Raw genomic sequence first — 23,863 nt, 5'->3', positions numbered from 1 at the left:
AGCGTTGTTGCTCATTTCTTTTTTTTTTTTTCCTTCTTCATGGTTCTTATAGTCACCACCTGTCCCCCTAATTTTTTTATATACTTTTTAAAACAGTAATTGTTTTAAAATGTTTTTGAGTTCAAATTTGTGAGGAAGTCTTTAATATGTTTAGTTCATCACACAAGAGGTGAACGATTTGTTCATTACTTTTGAACAAAATATTTTCCTTTGTTGCAATATGTTGTAAATGCCTATCTAAGCTATTCTTCATCTTTAGCAGAGAGAAATTCTGTTGACCTATTTCCTGTGTCCCTTCAACCTGTTGTTGTTTCTCCACTTCCGCTCAGGATTACACATTAGGGTACATGGCTGGTAAGTGTTTCATCATTCCAGGTGCCACAAAATAGTAGGTTTCACAATGACCTCCCTGCAGGACCTGATCCCACAAGTTGCACGTCACCTTTCTTGCGCTTATGTTTTACTTCCCTCAAGAGTGTGTGACAAATGACTTTTGCACTGTTGATTTGTGCATAGAATGACTGCTCTCTCTCCCTGACGTTGTTGGCACTTTGTAGGAAAGTATAGTATGTAGGAGTGGCGATTAGACTTCACTATGCATTACTCTCACAATGCCCAATAGAGGATCCTTGGATTCACAATACCAAATGCTTAGCTCAATACTGGTAGTGTGACAAAGAGCAGTCTGGCTTTACTAGTGTGTGAAGCATTTCAGAGCACCAACGTGGAAGATAAGTAATTGACACGACTCAATAGAAATCACAACAGTGAGTTTGATTTTACCTGGCTAGAGAAGCCTGGGTGCAGAGTTGGTCTGGATATCCAAGGTATTGATGCGGTAGCCGTGGTGGGAGCAGCTTTTTCCGCATAGAAGGTGCTGGTGAGGAAAACAGCATGGACATGAGGACGCTCCCGCCAGGCTGGATCAGTGCTTGTAAGGTCGCCGAACTTGAAGTGCGATGTGAGGTCCTGCATTGAAATGTTTCTGATGGATACATCTACCTGTGGATTCCTCACTGTTTGAATATCCCAAGGCGCCAGCATTCCAGGGAAACTTTTCTTCCACATCAACGAGGATCACATAATTCCCACGGGTTTGAGTGTTCTCATCAGAACCATAAGAAGCCCACATTGGTGTGCTGACATAATTTCCTTTTTTCCGTACCTTCGATGTGTGCATTTTTTTTTCCGAGGAGTCTTGCAAAATGATTCCCAGGGAATTGTACATTGTTGCAGAAAAAATGGCTCCTCCATGGAAGTCTCGGTTTAAGCCCTGCAGGGAATGACGGTCAGATGTTGTTCACTGATCCTCATAAAATGGTCTTTGGTGCCTTGATTTGGACCACGACTTTGACGCCTGTTTATCATGCAAGAAGATTAATCCAAAGGTGCTGAAGGAGAGGGATCCGTCATTCTTAACTACCCACCTGTCACCTGAAAGTTTGGTTCCTCATCCTCAAAGTTGACTGCTGCGGAGAGGTAATCAAAGAGAATGGAACAGTCTGCAAAGAAGGTATTCTCCTCTGGTAGCATGACTTTGAGGTCGACCAATCAACCTGTTTATTAGCAAGTTACATCCATGCATTGATGGAATTGGCCAGAACAGTGGTTCCGGAAGTGCCTGAAGAGGTTCAGTGGCAGTTTAAAAAGCTGTTGAATGGCAGCCAACCCACTACTCATGAGGTCATTCAGTCGGGCCTTGACACTGCTGATTTTGTTACAAGGGTGATGGGACCTAAGTCGCCACGAGGAGACATGCATGGTTGAGAGGGCTTGGTTTCTCACCTGACGTCCAAGCTACCCTGATGGACTTAATGTTTGATGGTCGAGAATGTTTGATGACAAAGCCGATTTTGCCTTGGTGAGGTTAGCAAAGCGACTGCAAGATCTTTGGACCTTCAGTTACAGCCCAGAGATGACTAGGCAGTTTTGGAGGTTCCCCGAGTTTGGCTGGAGCTTCACCTTTTGTGCAAGGCAGCAGGAACAGCAGCCATCCAATCACCTCTATAAAAGTTATAGAGGGCAGGGCAGAGTTAGATAGTGAGGTGCTGGCCATCAGCCATCTTCCTCCTCTGCCAACGTTTTGCAGGGGGGGAAGATGGCTGCATGTTTTGCCATCTTGGATCATCCTTGCCCAATGGGAGGACAGCTGTCCCATTCGCTTACACAGAGGAGGTACATAGCAACTGATCTTTGGGTACTGGATATTTTAGAAAATGGGTATTCTCTGCCCTTCCAGGAGTTTCCCTTACCCTTTCATCTCCAACAAGGTTTTTGTTCAGAGAAACATCTTCTCCTCCAACAGAAGGTTCAATCCCTACTTCAAAAGGGCGCAGTGGAGTTGGTTCCAGAGCAGGAACTGCACCAGGGATTCTGTTTTTGGTACTTCCTTATTCCCAAAAAATACGGTTGTTTACATCCAATCTTATTCCTCAGGATTTTGAGCTGGTTCCTCAAGCAGGAAAAGTTAAAAATGCTAACCCTAGCACAGATGCTTCTTGCGCTGGAAAAGAAAGGATGGATGGTTTTGAACGTTTAGCTGGATGCGTATTTTCACATCCCGGTTCTGCAGGCCCACAGGAAGTTTCTCTGCTTTACAGGTTGAAAGATTACCAGTTTGCGGTACTTCCATTTGGCCTCACTTCTGCACCTTGAGTCTTCATGAAGGTGATAGTGGTGTTTGCGGCTCATCTCAGAAGGTGGGGAATACCGATACCCTCACCTGGACAATTGGCTAATCAAATCCAGGTCTCCAGAGTTGGTGTTGCATCACTTGCAGTTGACACCTCAGTTGTTGTTCAACATGGATTTTTCTATCAACACGCCCAAGTCCCACCTAGAGCTTTTGCAGTGCACCCTGTTAATAGAGCCAGCACTGGACACTACATTGAATTATGCCAACCCTCCTCCTCAGAAGATTATGGATATTCGGGCTGTGATTCTGATGTTACAAAATGTAACTATGGTTACTATCCTGAAGGTCTTGCTCCTGCTAGGTCTGATAGCCTCCTTCATTTTGTTGGTCACCCATGAATGCTGGCTCATGAGGGTCCTCCAGTAGTGTCTTCGCTGGCAGTGGTTTCAACACAAGGGAGATCTCAGAGTCAGTCAGGATCTTGGATGGTTGGGGGTGTCTGGCAATCGATCTCAAGGGAAGCCACAGTAATAATGGATGCCTCCACTTTAGGGTAGGACGCTTTTCTGAGGGATCTGGAGATCAAAGGTCTTTGGTCTCCAGAGGAACGATTGTTGCATATCAATCTATTCTAATTGAAGGCGATACTTGTTATGTTATGTTATGTTATAGAATTTTAAAGCACTCAGCTGCCACAGCAAAGTGGCGTCCCGGCGCTAAATTGGACAAAATAACACAACCAGACGGAGAGACCGATAGAGCGGGGGAACAGATTTAGAGTAGTGGAAACAAAAAGGTTTTGATAGCTCTTCTGAAAGACAACAGATCCGGTAAGGCACGATTGTCAGCGGGTAAAGTGTTCCAGAGACTCCCTGCCAGGACACCAAAGGAGCATCCACCAACTCTGGTTTTCCTGAAGCGAGGAACACAGGCCAGAAATTGACCCGTCGAACGTAGAATTCTAGAAGGAATATAGTAGGAGATTGCCTGTGCAAGAATGGGGGGGATGAAGCCTTTAAGATCTTAAAAACCAGGCACAGGGCTTTGAACTTGATCCTCTGTCCGACGGGCAGCCAATGTAGGTCATGGATGGTACGTCTGACAGAACAGAATTTAGGCAGGCCTACCAGCATTCTGGCAGCCGCGTTTTGCACGCGCTGGAGGCGTGTGAGTTCAGCTCGGTTGACGCCCAAAAGAAGCGAACAGGCGTAATCCAATCTAGAGAGCACTGTAGCTTGGACAATGAGTTGCCTTGTAGGAGCATCACAAAATTTGAAAATGGGTCTAAGGCTCTGAAGGTCACCAAAACAGGTGCCGGCAACTTTTTTAGTATGAGGGGTGAAAGTCAAGTTGGAATCGAGTCAGACCCCAAGGTTCTTAGCCTCTGACACAGGAATGGGGGCTTTGCCTAGCTCCGGTGGCCACCAACGGTCTCCCCAGAGATGAACCTGTTTGCCCAGAACTAAGACCTCTGTCTTCGCTGCATTAAGTTGGAGACAGTTCTCCGTCATCCAACTAGCCACCTCCTTTAGGGCCGTCTGGAATTTAGGGGCATCAACCGCAGGGTCCCCATTTAGTGCAACCGCTAGCTGGGTGTCGTCTGCGTACGACACCATAGTTAGACCCCATCTCTTAGCGACAGTAGCTAGCGGCTGCACGTACAGGTTAAAAAGGGTCGGGCTAAGTGCCGAACCTTGCGGAACCCCTTGGGAAATGTTACGTGGGGTAGATTCAAATGGAGGGGTGGATACTTTGAAGGTGCGTCCTGATAAAAAGGAGCGAAACCATTCAAATGCTGTATTCTCCACCCCGGCCTCTCGCAGCCGCTGAAGAAGGATGGAGTGGGAGACAGTGTCGAAAGCGGCACTGAGATCCAGAAAGATCAGTGCCGCCGTCTGTCCTGAGTCCATCATCCTCCGCAAGTGCTCCACCATCGCCAACAAGGCAGTCTCCGTGCTGTGACCTGCACGGAAACCATTCTGAGATGGATCTAGAATGCCTAAGTTTTGGAGATGGCAAGACAGGATTTTGTTGGCATGAGCCTCCGCAAGTTTGGATACCCATGGGAGGAGAGAGATGGGTCAATAATGTTCAGGTTTTAATGGGTCCATGGTGGGCTTCTTTAAAATTGGGATGAAACTGGCCTGCTTCCATTTACTGGGAACCGTCCCAGACTCAAAGGATAGCCCAATAAGATCATACACAGGAGAAAAGCAAACCTCAGCGGATTCTTTAAATTATGCAGGTCTTAGTGGATCGGCAGGCGAGCCCGATTTAACTTTTATAGTAAGAGATTTAAACTCTTCCTGAGATGGCTTAGGTATTGACGAAAGAGACCTAGAGTTAATAACAGGCACAGTTTGCGGGGGAAATGTTCGGTAGATCGCCTCGACTTTCTCCACAAAGAAGGCTGCTAACTCTTCACAATGAGTCAGGGAGCGTTTTTCCATTACCGCCATTTTCTTGCTGGTAAGATCTTTACAGCCCTTAAAGATGAGTTTTATAGGGTTAGGGCTGTTCTTAAACTCCGTGGAGTAAAATGTGGCTCGGGCTTTGCAAGTGGCTCGATGGTATAATTTAATACTAGCCAAATAGGTCTGCTTGAGGTCGGGATCGTAAGACTTACGCCAGGCTCTTTCAGCCTGTTTACATGCAGTCTTAAGAAGCCTGAGGGAATCATCCTACCACGGGCTAGAGGGGCCAGATCGAACTTTACTCCATCCTGCAGGGATTAAGGTGTCCAGGGCTTGGGTCAACCACTCACAAAAATGGTCGTATCCCAACGAGGCGTCTTTAGGAGGGTTTAGAGGGTGTAATGACAGAAGCTGATGGAAGTCGACCAGTCTCAATTTCCTCTTGTGGCTCTCTAGTACTTCCTACCTTCCATTGGCTGTCAGTCGATTCAAGTCTTAATAAGTAATACTACTGCGATGTGGTAGCTAATTAACAGGAAGGTGTAGGGTCGTATCCTCTCCGTAGACAAGCTAAATGACTCTGGTCCTGGGCTCAGGACCTCCAGATTTGCATCATGGCAGATCACTTGGCCGAGGTTCTAAATGTGTGTACGGACAGTCCCAGCCTGCATTTTTCAGCGGCTCCCAAGTGGTATCTCTATCTAGAAGTAGTCACATTTTCTGGTTATGGGGGACCTCTTAGATAGACCTTTTTGCCACTCACAACATCTCTCACTGCCCATCATTCTGCAGCCTTCGTTGTAGGGAGCTCTAGGGGACACATTCCAATTGGAATGGGACTCCCTGTGGTTTTACACATTTCATCCCCCCCGTACCCCTGAGTCCTCGGGTCTTGGGGAAGATTCAGGAAGACCTAGCCCAAATCATATTAATAGCCCCAGATTGGCCACAGACGTTGTGGTAGAACCCTTATTCACCTCTTATTGTGCCCTCCGCTCCGTCTCCCTCACAGGGCAAGACCTCATCTTGCTGGGGCAGGTTTCACACCCCCACCTCTAGACCTTACACCTACATGCCTTGAGATTTAATGGGGCAACCAAGTTATTTTTCTCTTCCCCCTGATGTGATGGATGTTATTTTATGGCCATAAAACACTCCACCCAGTTGGGTTATGCTGGTAGATGGGCTGAGTTTTTAAAGTGGTGTGAAGAAAAGAATCCATTGACCTTGTCAGCGTATATTCTTTATTGTTTGGTTAAAACCATTACAAATTAAAACTTGATCGGTTCATCGTAAAAAGGACAACTGAGTAGAAACCCACTAGAGCATTATAGATAAATGATAGTCTACTTGAAAATATGATCAAAACTGCAGCTTTAAAAATAGAGTGCAGAATTTATAAATTATTTAAAACCTTTGAATGCATAGTGGGCAGATAATGTTCGCCTGGGGGACCGGAAACAGTACAGCTGATATTAACAGTCTGATGTTCTATTGTTAACCCATTGACCCCTTTAAAAGCCTATTTGATATTTTACAGTTTGTGCTTACCCTAGTACAACAAGGTTGTGCAGTTGCAACAGTTAAGGGACATTTGGCTGCCCTTTCAGCATTCCTTTGTTTACTTATCAACTTTCTCTGTTTAGGTCCCCTATACTGTTCAGGTTTATTAAGGGACTTACTAACAAATATCTTCTCATTCCATTTATTATGCCTCAGTGGGATCTTAAGATTGGTGGGGCCTATCTTATGGGTACTCCGTTTGAACGCGAACATAGTTGTCCTTTGAGATTATTTACTGTCAAAATGATTTTTCTTGTCGCCATAACATCTGCTAGATGTGTTAATAAATTGCAGGCATCAAGTGTGAAGCCCCCTTCACGGCTTTCTATGCAGATAAGTTGGGTTTGAGATCCAGGGCTACTTTCCAGTTAATGGTGGTTACTCCCGTCTATGACCCTTCCTCCTTTCTATTCTGCTCCACGTACATCAAAGGAGGAGGAAAGGTTTGGACCCTAAAAAGGCTGTGAGCTTTTATGTGGGCAGAAATTGTGAACTCTGGCTGAATGATCAGCTGTTTGTTCGCTATGTGGGCAAGATGAAAGGCAAAGCAGTGCATAAGAGGACATTGTCCAAATGGCTCATTCTGTGCATAAATATCTGCTATCCCATGACTAACAAAAAAACACATTCTGCTTTTGCTAGAGGTGTCCCTATAGTTGACATTTGTTAAGCAGCAACTTGGGCCTCTCTCCACACTTGTGAAGCACTGTTGCTTTGACTCCGACGTGAGGAGGGATGGTCACTTTGTCCGTTTTGTTTTGTAAGAATTTTTAGTTTAGGCAGACAGGCACCCACCTCAGAGTGCAGGACTGGCTGAGGATTCTATTCAAAAGATGAGGAATCCACCGGTAGATGTATCCTGCAGAATAGTAGAACAATTTGTAGAACAAGTTACCTACCTTCTGTAACACTTTTTTCTGGTGGGTACAGTATCTACCTGTGGATTACTCACTGAACCTCTGTCCCTGTTGGTTGTCTACATATGCCAAAAACAAGGCTGTTGTATATTGTGTATTTAATTTACTTACAAATATATATATATATGTATATATACATAAATCTTTTACTTGAAATCTGTTATATGCTTTTGCATTGGTGGTGTTGGTTTCACCTGTTTACCTTGAAGGCACGAAAAAAATGGGTGGAAACTGACGTCGGCACATCAACAAGGCTGTCTTATGGCTCCGATGACTTCACACGGAGTCTTGTGTGCAGCCATGGACATTGACGTTTTTGTCGACGTGGGAGAGCTGGAATTAAAAGTTTCAATGGAATGCTGATCCATTGGTATATTCAAAAGGTGATAAATCCACAGGTAGATACTGGATCCACAAGAAAAAGCGTTAATGAAGGTAAGTAACTTGTTCGTCAGTGCTAAAACAAAATGCATAAAGCTGAGCTGGTTGTTGGCATTGAGATGTATCGCGGTGGTTGGCCACCAAACTGGATGTGTAGTGTGTGTCCCTACATAGAGATGCCTCGTATTGGATCAACGCAGAGCAGTCTGTAGCTTAGAACAAGAGGACATTTACATAGCCCTTAGAACCTTTCTAGTGGTCCTGGTGTCAAGCTGTAGGTTTAGTCCTTTCTCCTTAGCCATCAGCACAGTCATATGGTCTTAAGAGTTGGGTGTGAGGGTCCAGCATGTATACCTGGTGCCTTCTTTGAAGTGGGAGAAGCTTCTTGAGTTTTCCCCCACAGAGGTGTCAGAAATTCTGTCCCCACTGCCCTGGCTCCAGATTGTCTCTGGTCAACGGGGTAGTTAAAAACCTTTTGAGAGTGTGTTGAGGCAGAGTCTTTGAACTGTGATAGGTGGCACCATCACCCTTTCATCCTGACCAAGCTGGCACATCCTGCCACCAATTATTCCTTCTTTGTTTCACTGTCTGGGAGAAATACACAAAGACCGACTGCCAGCTACACCTAGTAATATGACTCAGGATACAGGCGCCAAAGTGGCATTTTCAGAATTCTGGCTTAAAACCTGATTTTACCATTAAGGAGCGTTTTAAATTACAATTCCTCCGACACCAAACATGACTTTCCTACCTGCTCCCAATCAAAAGGTATCCCTTATTGAATGTAATGAGGTAACCCAATGAGTTCCTATGGGAGAGGCCTTACACTAGTGAAAAACAAAGTTAGGCATTTTTCACTACCAGGACATGTAAAACATAAAGGTACATGTCCATATTTTTAAATACAATGCATCCTGTCCTAAGGGATGTTTAGGGCATACCCTGTGGTGACCTATATTAACAAGCATTTGCAATGCAATAGTTCTCGAATTAGGAAAGTTTGAGCTATTGGTATTGTAAATGATTTTTTTAAATTTATGTGTTGGTTTTGAAAATAGGGAAATTAATAGCTTTGTCATTTACAATGCCAATAGTTATAACTTTCGCAAATGCGACACCTATAGCATTTGTAATGCAATATGTTTCGTATTTACGTGCCTTAGATGTGTTGATATTACAAATCACAATGGCTTTTATTTTTTTTTAATAATACTTAAATAACAGTTATTGTAATATATAATGGCAATAGCTTAAAGTTTTGTAAATAACTTTTGTGAAGATTATGTTCAGTGTATTTTATTGTGACGAAAATCCAAGAACAGAAGTGAAATACTAACATCTTTGTGTGACATTTTTAATAAAGCTTGAAACATTGAGAGAACATATTTGAACCAGTTGTTGAATGGTTGCACAGACTGATGCTGTGGTGGCACTGAGTGATACTGTGGTGGCGACGAGTGATGCTGTGGCGTTCAGTGATGCTGTGGTAGTGCACAGTGATGTTGTGGTGCCCCTGAGTGATGCTGTTGTGGTGCTGAGTAATGCTGTGGTGATGCGAAAGATAGAGTGAGGGCTATAGATACATAGGCAAATAGAGTGAGTGCGATAGATAGACAGATAGAGTGAAGGCGATAGATAGACAGATAGAGTGAGGGCGATAGAGTGAGGGCGATAGAGTGAGGGCGATAGATAGATTGATAGAGTGAGGGCGATAGATAGATAGATTGATAGAGTGAGGGCGATTGATAGAGTGAGGGCGATAGATAGATAGATTGATAGAGTGAGGGCGATAGATAGATTGATAGAGTGAGGGGCGATAGATAGATTGATAGAGTGAGGGCGATAGATAGATTGATAGAGTGAGGACGATAGAGTGAGGACGATAGATAGAGTGAGGGCGATAGATAGAGTGAGGGCGATAGATAGATTGATAGAGTGAGGGGCGATAGATAGATTGATAGAGTGAGGACGATAGAGTGAGGGCGATAGAGTGAGGGCGCTAGATAGATTGATAGAGTGAGGGCGATAGATAGATTGATAGAGTGAGGGCGATTGATAGAGTGAGGGCGATAGATAGATAGATAGATTGATAGAGTGAGGGCGATAGATAGATTGATAGAGTGAGGGGCGATAGATAGATTGATAGAGTGAGGGCGATAGATAGATTGATAGAGTGAGGACGATAGAGTGAGGACGATAGATAGAGTGAGGGCGATAGAGTGAGGGCGATAGAGTGAGGGCGATAGAGTGAGGACGATAGAGTGAGGGCGATAGATAGAGTGAGGCGATAGATAGAGTGAGGGCGATAGATAGAGTGAGGGCGATAGATAGAGTGAGGGCGATAGATAGAGTGAGGGCGATAGATAGATTGATAGAGTGAGGGCGATAAATTGAGTGAGGCCTTGATGCCCCTTGGTGCTAAGTATGCGCGGTACAAAATGCCATTCATTCAGGGCGATAGAGTGGGGCGATAGATAGATTGATAGAGTGAGGGGCGATAGATAGATTGATAGAGTGAGGGGCGATAGATAGATTGATAGAGTGAGGGACGATAGATAGAGTGAGGGGCAATAGATAGATTGATAGAGTGAGGGGCGATAGATAGATTGATAGAGTGAGGGGCGATGGATAGATTGATAGAGTGAGGGGCGATAGATAGATTGATAGAGTGAGGGGCGATAGAGTGAGGGGCAATAGATAGATTGATAGAGTGAGGGGCGATAGAGTGAGGGCGATAGAGTGAGGGGCGATAGATAGATTGATAGAGAGGGGCGATAGATTGATAGAGTGAGGGGCGATAGATAGATTGATAGAGTGAGGGGCGATAGATAGATTGATAGAGCGAGGGGCGATAGAGTGAGGGGCGATAGATAGAGTGAGGGGCGATAGATAGAGTGAGGGCGATAGATAGAGTGAGGGCGATAGATAGAGTGAGGGCGATAGATAGATTGATAGAGTGAGGGGCGATAGATAGATTGATAGAGTGAGGGGCGATAGAGTGAGGGGCGATAGATAGAGTGAGGGCGATAGATAGAGTGAGGGCGATAGATAGATTGATAGAGTGAGGGGCGATAGATAGATTGATAGAGTGAGGGGCGATAGATAGATTGATAGAGTGAGGGGCGATAGATAGATTGATAGAGTGAGGGGCGATAGATAGATTGATATAGTGAGGGGCGATAGAGTGAGGGTGATAGATAGTGAGGGCAATAGATAGATAGATGTGTATGTGTGTGGGTTGTATGAGTGGGTTGTATGTGTGGGGACTTGTATGTGTGTGGGGAGTTGTGTGTGGGGGTGTTGTGTGAGGGGGGTGTTGCGTGAGGGGGTTGTTGCATGTGTTGGGGTTTGTGTGTGTGGGGGTTTGTGTGTGTGGGGGGGTTGTGTGTGGGGGGTTGTATGTGGTGGGGTATGTGTGTGGGGGGTTGTATGTGTGTGGGGGGTTGTATGTGTGTGGGGGGTTGTATGTGTGTCGGGGGGTTGTATGTGTGTGGGGGGTTGTATGTGTGTGGGCGTTGCATGTGTGTGGGGGTTGCATGTGTGTGGGGGTTGCATGTGTTGGGGGGTTGTATGTGTGTGGGGGGGTTGTATGTGTGTGGGGGGTTGTATGGGGGTTGTGTGGGTGGGTTGTGCTTGGTGTGTTGTCTTTGGGGTTGTGTCTGTGGTTATGTTTGGGGTTGTGTGAGGGGGTTGTGGGGGGGTTGTGTGTGTGTGGGGTTGTGTGTGAGTGTGGCGTTGTGTGTGTGGGGTTGTGTGTGTGGGGGGTTGTGTGTGTGGGGGGTTGTGTGTGTGTGGGGGGTTGTGTGTGTGGGGGGTTGTGTGTGTGGGGGGGGTTGTGTGTGTGGGGGGTTGTGTGTGTGTGGGGGGTTGTGTGTGTGTGGGGGGTTGTGTGTGTGTGGGGGGTTGTGTGTGTGTGGGGGGTTGTGTGTGGGGGGGTTGTGTGTGTGTGTCGGGGGGGGGTTGTGTGTGTGTGTGTGTGTGGGGGGGTTGTGTGTGTGTGTGGGGGGGTTGTGTGTGTGTGTGGAGGGGTTGTGTGTGTGTGTGGGGGGGTTGTGTGTGTGTGTGGGGGGGTTGTGTGGTGTGTGTGGAGGGGTTGTGTGTGTGTGTGGGGGGAGGAGGGGTTGTGTGTGTGTGTGTGTGTGTGTGGAGGGGTGTGTGTGTGTGGAGGGTTGTGTGTGTGTGTGTGTGTGTGGAGGGGTTGTGTGTGTGTGGAGGGGTGTGTGTGTGTGGAGGGGTTGTGTGTGTGGAGGGGTTGTGTGTGTGTGGAGGGGTTGTGTGTGTGTGGAGGGGTTGTGTGTGTGTGGAGGGGTTGTGTGTGTGTGGAGGGGTTGTGTGTGTGTGGAGGGGTTGTGTGTGTGGAGGGGTGTGTGTGTGTGTGGGGGGCTGTGTGTGGGGGGGGCTGTGTGTGTGTGTGGGGGGTGTGGGTGGGGTGTGTGGGTGTGTGTGTGTGGAGGGGATGTGTGTGTGTGTGGAGGGGGTGTGTGGGGGGTTGTGTGTTTGGGGGGTTGTGTGTGTGGGGGGTTGTGTGTGTGTGGGGGGTTGTGTGTATGGGGGGTTGTGTGTGTGTGGGGGGTTGTGTGTATGGGGGGTTGTGTGTGTGTGGGGGGTTGTGTGTGTGTGTGGGGGGTTGTGTGTGTGTGTGGGGGGTTGTGTGTGTGTGGGGGGTTGTGTGTGTGTGGGGGGTTGTGTGTGTGTGGGGGGTTGTGTGTGTGTGGGGGGTTGTGTGTGTGTGGGGGGTTGTGTGTGTGTGGGGGGTTGTGTGTGTGTGGGGGGTTGTGTGTGTGGGGGGTTGTGTGTGTGGGGGGTTGTGTGTGTGTGTGGGGGGGTTGTGTGTGTGTGTGTGTGGAGGGGTTGTGTGTGTGTGTGTGGAGGGGTTGTGTGTGTGTGTGTGGAGGGGTTGTGTGTGTGTGTGGGGGGGTTGTGTGTGTGTGTGGAGGGGTTGTGTGTGTGTAGGGGGGTTGTGTGTGTGGGGGGGGGGTTGTGTGTGTGGGGGGTTGTGTGGTGTGTGTGGAGGGGTTGTGTGTGTGTGTGGTGGGGGGGTTGTGTGTGTGTGTGGGGGGTTGTGTGGTGTGTGTGGAGGGGTTGTGTGTGTGTGTGTGTGTGGAGGAGGGGTTGTGTGTGTGTGTGTGTGGAGGGGTGTGTGTGTGTGGAGGGGTTGTGTGTGTGTGGAGGGGTGTGTGTGTGGAGGGGTGTGTGTGTGTGGAGGGGTGTGTGTGTGGAGGGGTTGTGTGTGTGTGTGTGGGGGGCTGTGTGTGGGGGGGGCTGTGTGTGTGTGTGGAGGGGTGTGGGGGGTGTGGGTGTGTGTTTGTGAAGGGGATGTGTGTGTGTGTGTGGAGGGGGTGTGTGGGGGGTTTATGTGTGCGGGGTTGTGTTTGGGGGGTTGTGGGGGTAGGTGTGTGGAGGGGGTGTGTGGGGTTTATGTGTGGGGGTTTGTGTGTGTGTGAGGGGTTCTTTTGGGGGGGGTTGTGTGTGTGGGGGGTTGTGTTGTGTGGGGGGGGTTGTGTGTGTGGGGGGGTTGTGTTGTGTGGGGGGGGTTGTGTGTGTGGGGGGGTTGTGTTGTGTGGGGGGTTGTGTGTGTGGGGGGGTTGTGTGTGTGGGGGGGTTGTGTGTGTGGGGGGCGGTTGTGTGTGTGGGGGGCGGTTGTGTGTGTGTGAGGGGTGGTGTGTGAGAGGGGTTGTGTGAGAGGGGTTGTGTGAGAGGGGTTGTGTGTGTGGGGGGGATTATGTGTGTGGGGGGTTGTGGGTGGGGGGTTGTGGGTGTGGGGGAGTTGTGGGTGTGGGGAGGTTGTGTGTGTGTGTGTGGGGTCGTGTGTGTGTGAGGGGGGGTCGTGTGTGTGTGAGGGGGGTCGTGTGTGTGAGGGGGGATGTGTGTGGGGGATGTGTGTGTGTGGGGGATGTGTGTGGGGGATGTGTGTGTGTGGGGGATGTGTGTGGGGGGGGTTGTGTGTGTGGGGGGGGTTGTGTGTGTGGGGGGGTTGTGTGTGTGGGGGGGTTGTGTGTGTGTGTGGGGGGGTTGTGTGTGTGTGGGGGGGTTGTGTGTGTGTGTGTGGGGGGGTTGTGTGTGTGTGTGTGGGGGTGTGTGTGTGTGTGTGTGGGGGGGGGTTGTGTGTGTGTGGGGGGGGTTGTGTGTGGGGGTGTATGTGTGGGGGTTGTGTTTGTGGGGGGTTGTGTGTGGGGGGTTGTGTGTGTGGGGGGTGTATGTGGAGGGTTGTGTGTGTGGGGGGCTGGGTGTGTGGGGGGGTGTGTGTGTCTATTGTGTGTGGCGGTTTTGTGTGTGGCGGTTTTGTGTGTGGCGGTTTTGTGTGTTGGGTGTTGTGTGTGGGGGGGTGTTGTGTGTGTGGGCGGGTTGTGGGTGTGTGTGGGGGTGGAGGGTGTGTGTGTGTGGGGGGTTGTGTGTGTGGGGGGGGTTGTGTTTGTGGGGGGGGTTGTGTGTGTGTGTGGGAGCCATTACTTAAATCTCGCTGAGAACGCATGCTCAGCGAGACCTAAAAAGAAAGTTTTCGGTTTCGAAATAGGTTTATTTTGCCAGGTGGAAATGGCAGTTTAAAACTGCACTCCCATGCTAAATGGGAGGCCTGCGACATGTTTGAAAGGATAATTAATTTGGTGGCACAATTAGTGCTGCAGGCGCACTAGTAGCATTTAATTTACATGCGCTGGCATGTAGTACCACAGTCTAAGGAATTGCAAGTAAATTTAATGTTGCAATTGGATGGAAGCCAATTTTACCATGATTAAGAGAGAGCGCAGGCACTTTAGCACTGATTAGCAGTGGTAAAGTGTGCAGAGTTCATAGGCCATCAAAAATAAGGTCAGCAAAAATAAAAAGAGTAAGGAAAAAAGTTTGGGGGAAGATTACCTTAAGGCTGACCAGTCTAACATTGGGTGTCTGAACCAATTACTTTTCCTCTTTCCCATTGCACAGCTCTGAGAGACAAGAAGAATTCAGTTCTATCTCCAAAGAGCCGATGCCAGTCATGGCCATGTAACGAATACGAATGGTGATCTTACCACAGTTGCTAGAAAAAATGGAGAGACCTGTTTATCTAATGAATGAAGCCATAGCATGTGACCTATCTTCTGCAGTTGTCCACTGCTGCTTTCAAATACACTACAAACCGTGCTCTAGACCAGATATCCAAACAGTGTCACAATTGGAATATCCTCTAAATGAATAGCAGCCTGGTCCAAGCACAGATACACACATTATACACACTGTGATGTTTGGGAATGAGTCAGGTCTTGATGAGAATGCTGATGAGACAACATCTGCATCACTGCTGAAACCTGTTTCCGTGCATGCTGCAGGTTTGTTTGCTCAAAGTACCAGAACCCAGCCAGATTATTTTTTGTCAACTGTCCAACAATTAACAAAATTATGGTTTGGAATGATTTGTTATAAAGCCTGAGCTTTAAAATTGGCGAGTTTTAATGGTATCAGTCTAGTCACACAATGGACACTTAAACAGGCCTTTCTGGATTGTTATCTACATATTATTTAAGCTGATCTAGGTTATAATTTCACTGAATATGATGGTGGTTCTAATCCAAATGTAGCCTTGTTGAATACATTCCAGAAATTGAAGAACCAGATTCAATAGCAGTGAAGGTAGGCATGGAAGAAGAACTATGTGAGTGTGTTAGCCAAGTCAAGTTAACAGCCACATTGCTGCAAGTTGGTTGATATACATTTAGATGATGTGGTCTACCAAATCCTATAACCAGCAGAGACGGTGGAAATGCAATATACCTTCCATCTGAGTATAGAAGACATATTATCACCTGAGCCTTTTGCAAGTGACTGGTATACATACATTAGAAATAACTTGCTGCACTTGCTTGTATATTACAAATATTCATCTCAACAAAAATAATTCTATAGAGTCTTACTATTATACCCAGTATACTTGTTGGCTGTTACATATCTCAAATGCTGCCAGGATGGTGTTCCTGCTCTGTCTGTGTTAATACTGTTCTTTATCAATGGGCGAGAGCAAACTTCTGTTTGTTGCAAAATTCACCTGTCTTAAGGCAGCAGCAAAATATAATTTTGATCCTAACATTTATTTCTTTAACCATTGTTAAACAAACCTGATGTGTGAGGTTGTTTTAGACTCAGAATGATCTATTCACCTGTGTTTCTGAGCGAATATACTGAAAAGGGTTGTAAAATATAGAGACAACAATTCCTTTATTAGGTATTGGGGACTGAAGAGTGGCATATTCAGGCATGTTTACTATCCTAAATATTTAGTTTTTCTTAACAAGAACATACAGCAGATTATTTGCTTTGGTTTTGCTGGTGCAAGGCAAGCGATAGTTCCTAGATAGAAATATTTACACTTTCCAAAACGGAAAGGGGGAATGGAATGTTCGACAATGAAAAGAAGGCTGTCATTGTAACTCCTAGTTACGGGAAAGTAATTTATGAATCAAAAAGAACATGGATTTGCAATCCTAATAATTTTTTTATGACTTCAAAGTAGTTTATTAAAGAAATAAATGGGAATGGTATAATAATTCGAAGAACACTACCATGCATTATCCCTGGAAATCCCTTTATTCGTTGTATTGTTTGCTTGGAGAAAAAAACGGGATTCTGTGCATCATAAAATTTAATGCTGTGGTTATGATTATTTCCACCAGCGGCTACTATTTCCCTTGACTGGCCATATACTAACTAGTTATTGTATGCAAACCGTAATAACATGGTAAATTCTCAGTTCTATTAAAATAAGATATAGCATTGAAATTTGTGAATGCTATGGTGGTCAGAAAGCATATAGTGTAATACAGATTGTACCACTATTGCAAACAACTTATCCTCCAGCATTCGTTGAGACATTAGACATAATTCTATATACTTTAAATACAGCAGGACTAGTTTTGCTTATAGATGTAGCTGGGAAAGGAAGATTGAGTGTGCAAAAATACACTTTAGGAGTGGTCTCATATACTTTAGGGTACCTAACATCAGTGGTAGCTCCTCCGTGGAGAAGCGCCGGCCCACTACCTGGCACAGAGTTCACAAACGAAAAATAAAACGATTCTCTAGATCATTTTATTTTTTGTTGCTGGCTCTGAGCCAGCTTGTGCAGGGTGGGGCGGGTCATGGAAGGGTGGAGGAGGAGTGTGTCTGCACTCCCTAAGTGCTCATGTGTGTTTGGCCAGCCGTGTCAGGCTGACCAAAACACACATGCACACTTAAGTTTCTCCAGCCCGGCAGTCAGCAGCCAGGCTGGAGAAACCCCACATACTCAATGACCTGAGCAGGGCATCTTCCCTGCCCGCTCACAAATCCCAGGAAGAGGCCAGCAAGAGTGACACAGGAGGCGGTCGGTGGCATCTGGTACGTTTTATGTCGTCTCAGGAGACCTCTTGTCATTGATTCGGTTTTGAGGCCAAAAACGTGCACGCGTTGCATTGCATTCAATGGCAACGCGTACACGTTTGCCGATTCTCTTGCGGGATCGAGCTTTGAAACCATCGGTTTGTAATTAACATTCAAACAGATGGTGCTGCTTGCTCCCGCAAGGGAAACACTGTGTGCGCCCTGGGCCGCATACCCCTCCCACTTGGTTTATTGCCTCCTGTCACACGCCTGTCCTCATCTTAACCTGCTTCCTTCTCCCATGCTTTCCTTCCCCCATCTTTCCCTCTCTACCTCTAGCTCTCTTCTACCTCTCTACTTCTACCCCTCTATCTCTACTCTACCTCTCTTCTACCCCTCTACCTCTCCTCTACTCTTCTAACCCTGTACCCCTCTTCTCTCCCACACCTCTACCCTTCTTCTACCCCTCTATCCCTTTTCTACCCATCTACTACCCCTCTACTACCCCTCTTCTAACCATTTACCCCTCTTCTACCCCTCTACCTCTCTACTACCCATCTACCCCTCTTCTACTCCTTTACCCCTCTTCTACCCTTCTACCCCTCTTTTACCCCTCTACTAGCTCTTAAACCAATCTACCTCTCTCCTACTCCTCTACCCCTCTTCTACCCGTCTACCCCTCTTATACCCCTTCTACCCCTCTACCCTCTTCTACCCCTCTACCCTTCTTCTACCCCTTGTCTACCCCTCTACTACCCTTCCTCTACCCCTCTACTACCCCACTACCCCATTACCCCTCTTCTTCCCCTCTACCCCTCTCCTACCCCTCTACCCATCTATGCCTCTACCCCTCTAATACCCTTCTGTCCCTTTACTACCCTTCTACCCCTCTACCCCTCAACTACCCCTCTTCTCTCTCTTGCTTTTGACTTGAGCTGCTGGTGGGGAGAAGGCGCTGCTCTGCCTCCAGGGCCCTTTTCTATCCCTCTTCTGCCTTTCTACCCCTCTTCTACCCCTCTCTTCAACCCATCGACCCCCTCTTCTATTCCTCTTTTACCCCTCTACCTGTCTTCTGCCCTCTACCTGTCTTCTACCCCTCTACCTCTCTTCTAACCCTCTACCTCTCTTCTACTCCTCTACCCCTCTTCTACCCCTTCACCCCTCTTCTACTCCTCTACCCCTCTTCTACCCGTCTACCCCTCTATCCCCTTTCTACCCCTCTACCCCATTACCCTTCTTCTACACCCCCTCCACACCTCTTCTACCCCTCTACCCATCTTCCACCCCTCTACCCCTCTACTACCCCTCTACCCCTCTACCCCACTACCCTTCAACCCCACTACCCTACTACCCCTCTATCCCTCTCCTACCCCTCCCCTACCCCTCCCCTAGCCCTCCCCTAGCCCTCCCCTGTCCCTCCTGAGGGAAATCTTACCCTGTAAATACATGGAAGGTTTTGAACACTTGAGATCACTACAAAATGCTGCTATATGTAGCTCTATGCTTAGTTTTATTAGATCTTCCCTTTCAATCAGGAATCAGTATTGATAATATGTTTTCGGATACGATACATTGTCACTAAAATTTATAGTAATGAAATATTACTGATGACATATATAAATGAACTTGGGCTAGAATGCACTAACTCTTTTTAGTTGTGGTGCTTAATCAAGGGGGTTGGAGTGAGAGACCACCCCACTTGTATATGTAAGGATGTTGTTTGACAATGCACTGTGCACTTTAAATTATCAATTCTTTTTAAATGTAGTATGTATGCTAAGTTTTATTGGATTGACTTTATATAGGAATCTTTTTTTGAGTAATCGAATGTTTTATTTTTCTGTGCTTTTGATATACTGTTTTTGATATACTGTGTATTGTGTTTTTGTTTGTTTTTGACTGTACAAGAAATACCATTTGTGAATTTGTAAGTTAATTTGTATACTTTTATGATTCTCTCGAATCGAATAAAGTTATCTTTGGCTACTACCCCTCTATGCCTCTACCCCTCTACTACCCTTCTACCCCCCTACTACTTCTCTACCCTTCTATCCCTCTACTACCCTTCTACCCCTCTACTACCCCTCTTCTCTCTCTCGCTTTTGACTTGAGCTGCTGGTGGGGAGAAGGTGCTGCTCTGCCTCCAGGGCCCTTTTCTATCCCTCTTCTGCCCCTCTACCCCTCTTCTACTCCTCTTCTACCCCTCTCTTCAACCCATCTACCCCCTCTTCTATTCCTCTTCTACCCCTCTACCGGTCTTCTACCCCTCTACCTGTCTCCTACCCCTCTACCTCTCTTCTAACCCTCTACCTCTCTTCTAACCCTCTACCTCTATTCTAACCCTCTACCTCTCCTCAGGCTCTCTTCTACCTCTCTACCTCTCTTCTCCCCCTCTACCTCTCTTCTACCCCTCTACCTCTCTTCTACCCCTGTACCCCACTTCTACCCCTCTACCTCTCTTATACCCGTCTACCCCTCTTCTACCCCTCTACCCCCTACCCCCCTACCCCCATTACCCTTCTACCCCTCTACCCCTCTTCCACCCCTCTAACCCTCTTCCACCACTGTACCCCTCTACCCCTCTACTACCCTTCTACCCCACTACCCTTCTACCTCTCTACTACCCCTCTACCCCTCTTCTACCCCTCTACCCTTCTACCCCTCTACTCACTACCCTTCTACCCCTCAACTACCCTTTTACCCCTCGACTACCCCTCTACCCCTCTACCCTTCTACCCCTCTTCTACCCCTCTACCACCCCTCTACTACCCCTCTTCTACCCCTGTACTACCCCTCTTCTACCCCTGTACTACCCCTCTTCTCTCTCTCTCTCTCTCTCTCTCTCTCTCTCTCTCTCTCTCTCTCTCACCTGACTTGAGCTGCTGGTGGGGAGAAGGCGCTGCTCTGCCTCCGGGGCCCTGTTGTCCAACGCAACGCAGAATTAATTTAAGTTAATAAAAAAAAAGTTTGTTTACCTAGGGTCATTTTGCATCCATTAGCAGCTGCCAACTGCTACAATTAATGTCAACTTCATATATAATCTTGAATGGGTAGAAGATTAAAAAAGAGATGTTTTAATGCCAATCAGAAGCTTTTCCAAGGCGAGTAATTATTTGAAGCTGCGGCCTATTAAGGCCTGTTTGAAGCTTTTCTTAAGTTCTTCGTTTGACGCGATGATTGTTTCCAGACTGTTGGGTTCGTGGGCTCTCTGGTCTGAATTTAGCCATGCATCGACATGCAGCCTCCAATCCTAGAGTCTTCCCAAGAAACATTAATTAGCATTTCGTAGAAGTGTGCATTTTGCGCCATTCTTGGTTTGTTTTGTAAGATGTACGGCCAGGGCAAGACGGCCTTCGGAGGTGTTGAATTGAAGAATAATACTTCAATGTAGATTGTAACAAGTTTAATCCTTAAGTAAGCAGGTACACAGCTGACATGTAGTCAGTCAGCGTCAACTGAATCAATATAGAACACACAAAGGAAAGTGGAACACAATACACTCAATTCTAAGGAATGTGGAATGTGTAAGGGACCGTTCACGCCAACATCCCTTGTCTGGACGCCGGTCCCATCAATGCACGGTCTCATCAATGCACGGTCTCAGGCCACCTGAGGGAAACATGTTCCTTAGCAGCTGTGATTATCCCCCGCGCAGGCGGCGCTAGTCCGCCCTGCCTGAGTCCACTACTGGGCGGCCTCCTGGGCTTTGATGCCCACACGCTGCTATGTGTCCCCATGGGCGCGCGGCCCAGGCGGGGTGGCATTCCAGAGGCTTTCGAACCTTAAACTGGATGTTTGATGGTGTGTGTGGCAAGACTTCTATATGTATTTTTAGGATTCCATACAGTAAAGATTTGATTGTATGTTTGTCAAAAAACTGCAAATAATAAAAGATGTGAAGCCAGCAGCTGAAATGTGCTATAATGACCTTGCGAGTGCCATCTTGTTGGAAGAAAGAAGAAAAGTCGCAATACTTTTCTGTTTATGGCTGTTTTCTTTTACAAATAAGCTTTTATTATCCGGTGGAACAAAACAGGAGCTGAGCATGAGCTGATCTCCCTTCATTCCATAAAGCACCATGTACTCTAAAGGTGTGTAACATACTGTTAAAGAGCTTGGGTTAGACAGACAAGGTGATTGCTGTCTGATGGCACAATAAGGTACGTCAGCAGGCATTACAGAACATGGCATATTATGATAAACTGATGCAGCTATGCTGTTGGACGGTTAGTTATACCAAAGAGTGGGAAGGGGTGTGTGATTAAATATTATTTAGACTTATTTAACGTTTGCTGTAATATGCGTAATGCATTCTGAGTTGTTTATAATATTGACAATAATGCTAACTCACATGATTGATCAGCAAATCGGGTATAATAAATAATCGTATATGTAAAATGCTGCGCACTCTGCATATGCACTGGGACGGACTCTATATGCCTCCTGCAGGAGAGAGAGCCTAACACTCGCCTACCTGAGCACAACTTTGTAGAGAAGGAGAGAGCAGCGCTTGCCAGTTTCTTTTTTGCCCAAAAAAGGTAATAGTAGTCAATCCCCATAGAGCTGGATTCATAGAAAGAACATTCTGGGATCGTGGCATGTGTCCACTCGTCTCACCCCACCAGTCTCTGAGCTAATGATGCACTGCAAGCATACACGGAGTAACAAAAATAGTATTTATTAAATAAAATACACGTTAATGCAATTAATTTGATAGTGAATCATGAAACATCCTTTGACGATATAGTAGTTTCTGAATTTCAGATCCTGCAGTTGTGAATTCTACAAATTGATTTCCCTTTCAGGACCTGGTTATTATCTGCCATTGATTTGTAGGCATCACAAGAAAAAAAGATTTGTGCATTTTTTGTCAGTCCTGGGCCCTTCCACTAGGACATCAGGTCCATAGCCTATTTTAATGTGGATGTGCAGTATTCTGAGTAGAGCTTCACAGATAGACCCCTCTAAACATGTTGTTAGATGGCATCCTGGTGGTGTCTTTGTCTTGAAGAGTGATGAAAGTGTTTGTTGAAGTTAATGCCCACATCAGCACATGTTTCTAAAATCAATTTCCATTCCTTCCATAGATATTACTGCAAAAGTGGAAAATGCTTATATTTTGGCAAGGACACCATTGTGCCCGGTGAGCAGGATCATACAATATTTGTCAAAAAGTCATTCACCGCCTGTGGAAGCGTTGGTGTCCTAACCTATGAGATGGATGACAACATGTCAACTCGCTTGATCATCCTGTTTTCCAACCCCTTCAACTACCTGCTGTATGATCGGTTCTTCGCCATGCACATCACCAGGAACCGGGCTAATTTTAAGAAGTTCTTTGATGGCATGTATAATCACGGGGACATCCTTGAGGGCTATGTCATAGGGCATAAAGAGAACATACACAGACCCTCCACACTCGAACGAGATGGAATCCGAGTGACAGCTTCTATGACACATGAAACACAGTCACTCCTGAGAGTGATCATTGAATACATACAGCCCTATAGTAGAGGCACTGATTCAGGGACAGCTATGGCATATGGTTCTTGAAGTACCACTACATGTACTGGGTGTGGTGGAGTTACTGCTATGTGCTCTCTTTACGGTCTGGGCCTACCTACTACTTAACTTTTTTAAATGGTATAGAAATTAGATGACAGGGGCCCTCCCCTAGCCTTTACAAAGGTTTGCACAATGTCAGACAAGTCATGACTTGGAAAAAATGTATGCCCCCATGATTTTTCATTGTATAAAGTGCGAGATTGCATATCAATAACTTAGATGCAATATAAACAATTTACTTGCTATGTTGATCATTTTTCAATAACCGTCTTATGAATTTAAAGGGAGACAAAGAAAGTTACATTTTATATTCTAGACATTGTCCATCTTATATATTAAGTATCACAGCAAACGCTGTTTCACAGCTGAATCAGAAGCAAACAACTTTTGAAATTGGTATCTACCACCTCAGAGAAAAGAAAGGGGGAGGCAATTTAGGGTTATTTTATTCACTGTTATTTGTGTACGCAGCTCCTGGATTTCCTGTCAGAATAGTAGTACTGAATTAAAGAGAATTGGGATCATTGATGTTTAGTCTTTTTCGATCATTAGTGTGAATCTGAAGAATGCTATGTAAAAATAATCAAGGACCAGGACTTTTTTGTTTCTTTAGTGGTACCAGGTCTCATAGTGGACATGACTCCCATAGAGTGTGGATATGTTTTGGCCCATTTGTATTCGTGGGTCTCCTCAGGTCTAAGACTTGATGCGTCTCTCCTATCTGAGAAGGAGGAAGATTTCCATCAGGTGAATATGTATGATTTTTATTTTTTATTTTAAGTAAGATGCCTTGTTAATGGCAGGGGGGTTCCTAAATGGTCTGAGAATTTTCGAGTTGTTGACCCTCAGTATAAGCATGGTCAGGCATGCCACTCAGCAGCCCAGACTTTTTCAGACATTACATGCTTATAACTTTTTTTTCTTGTTCCTGACTGTTTTGCCGGAAGTCACCTCCTCAAACCGTGTGGTCTTGTTTACACTGGGAAGACTAAGAAAAATAAAAACACGCATCAACGTACATAAGAGCAATATTTGAACTGGCAACATTAAATCCATCA

General features: G+C 46.2%; 1 long non-coding RNA gene across 1 annotated transcript in view; it reads left to right on the top strand.

Annotated features, from left to right (window-relative positions):
• LOC144752970 (uncharacterized) overlaps positions 1-22,455 on the top strand; it is a 104,322-nt gene extending 81,867 nt beyond the window's left edge. The window contains exon 5 of the long non-coding RNA XR_013594159.1: positions 22,328-22,455. This is a non-coding gene — a long non-coding RNA (uncharacterized LOC144752970). The remainder of the gene's footprint in view (positions 1-22,327) is intronic.
• The last annotated feature ends 1,408 nt before the right edge of the window (positions 22,456-23,863 follow it).

This window comes from Lissotriton helveticus, chromosome 5_1 (assembly GCF_964261635.1).
Source record: "Lissotriton helveticus chromosome 5_1, aLisHel1.1, whole genome shotgun sequence".
Classification (NCBI taxonomy): domain Eukaryota; kingdom Metazoa; phylum Chordata; class Amphibia; order Caudata; family Salamandridae; genus Lissotriton; species Lissotriton helveticus.
Note: the sequence above shows the minus strand (reverse complement) of the source record. Positions and strands in the feature narration are given on the sequence as shown.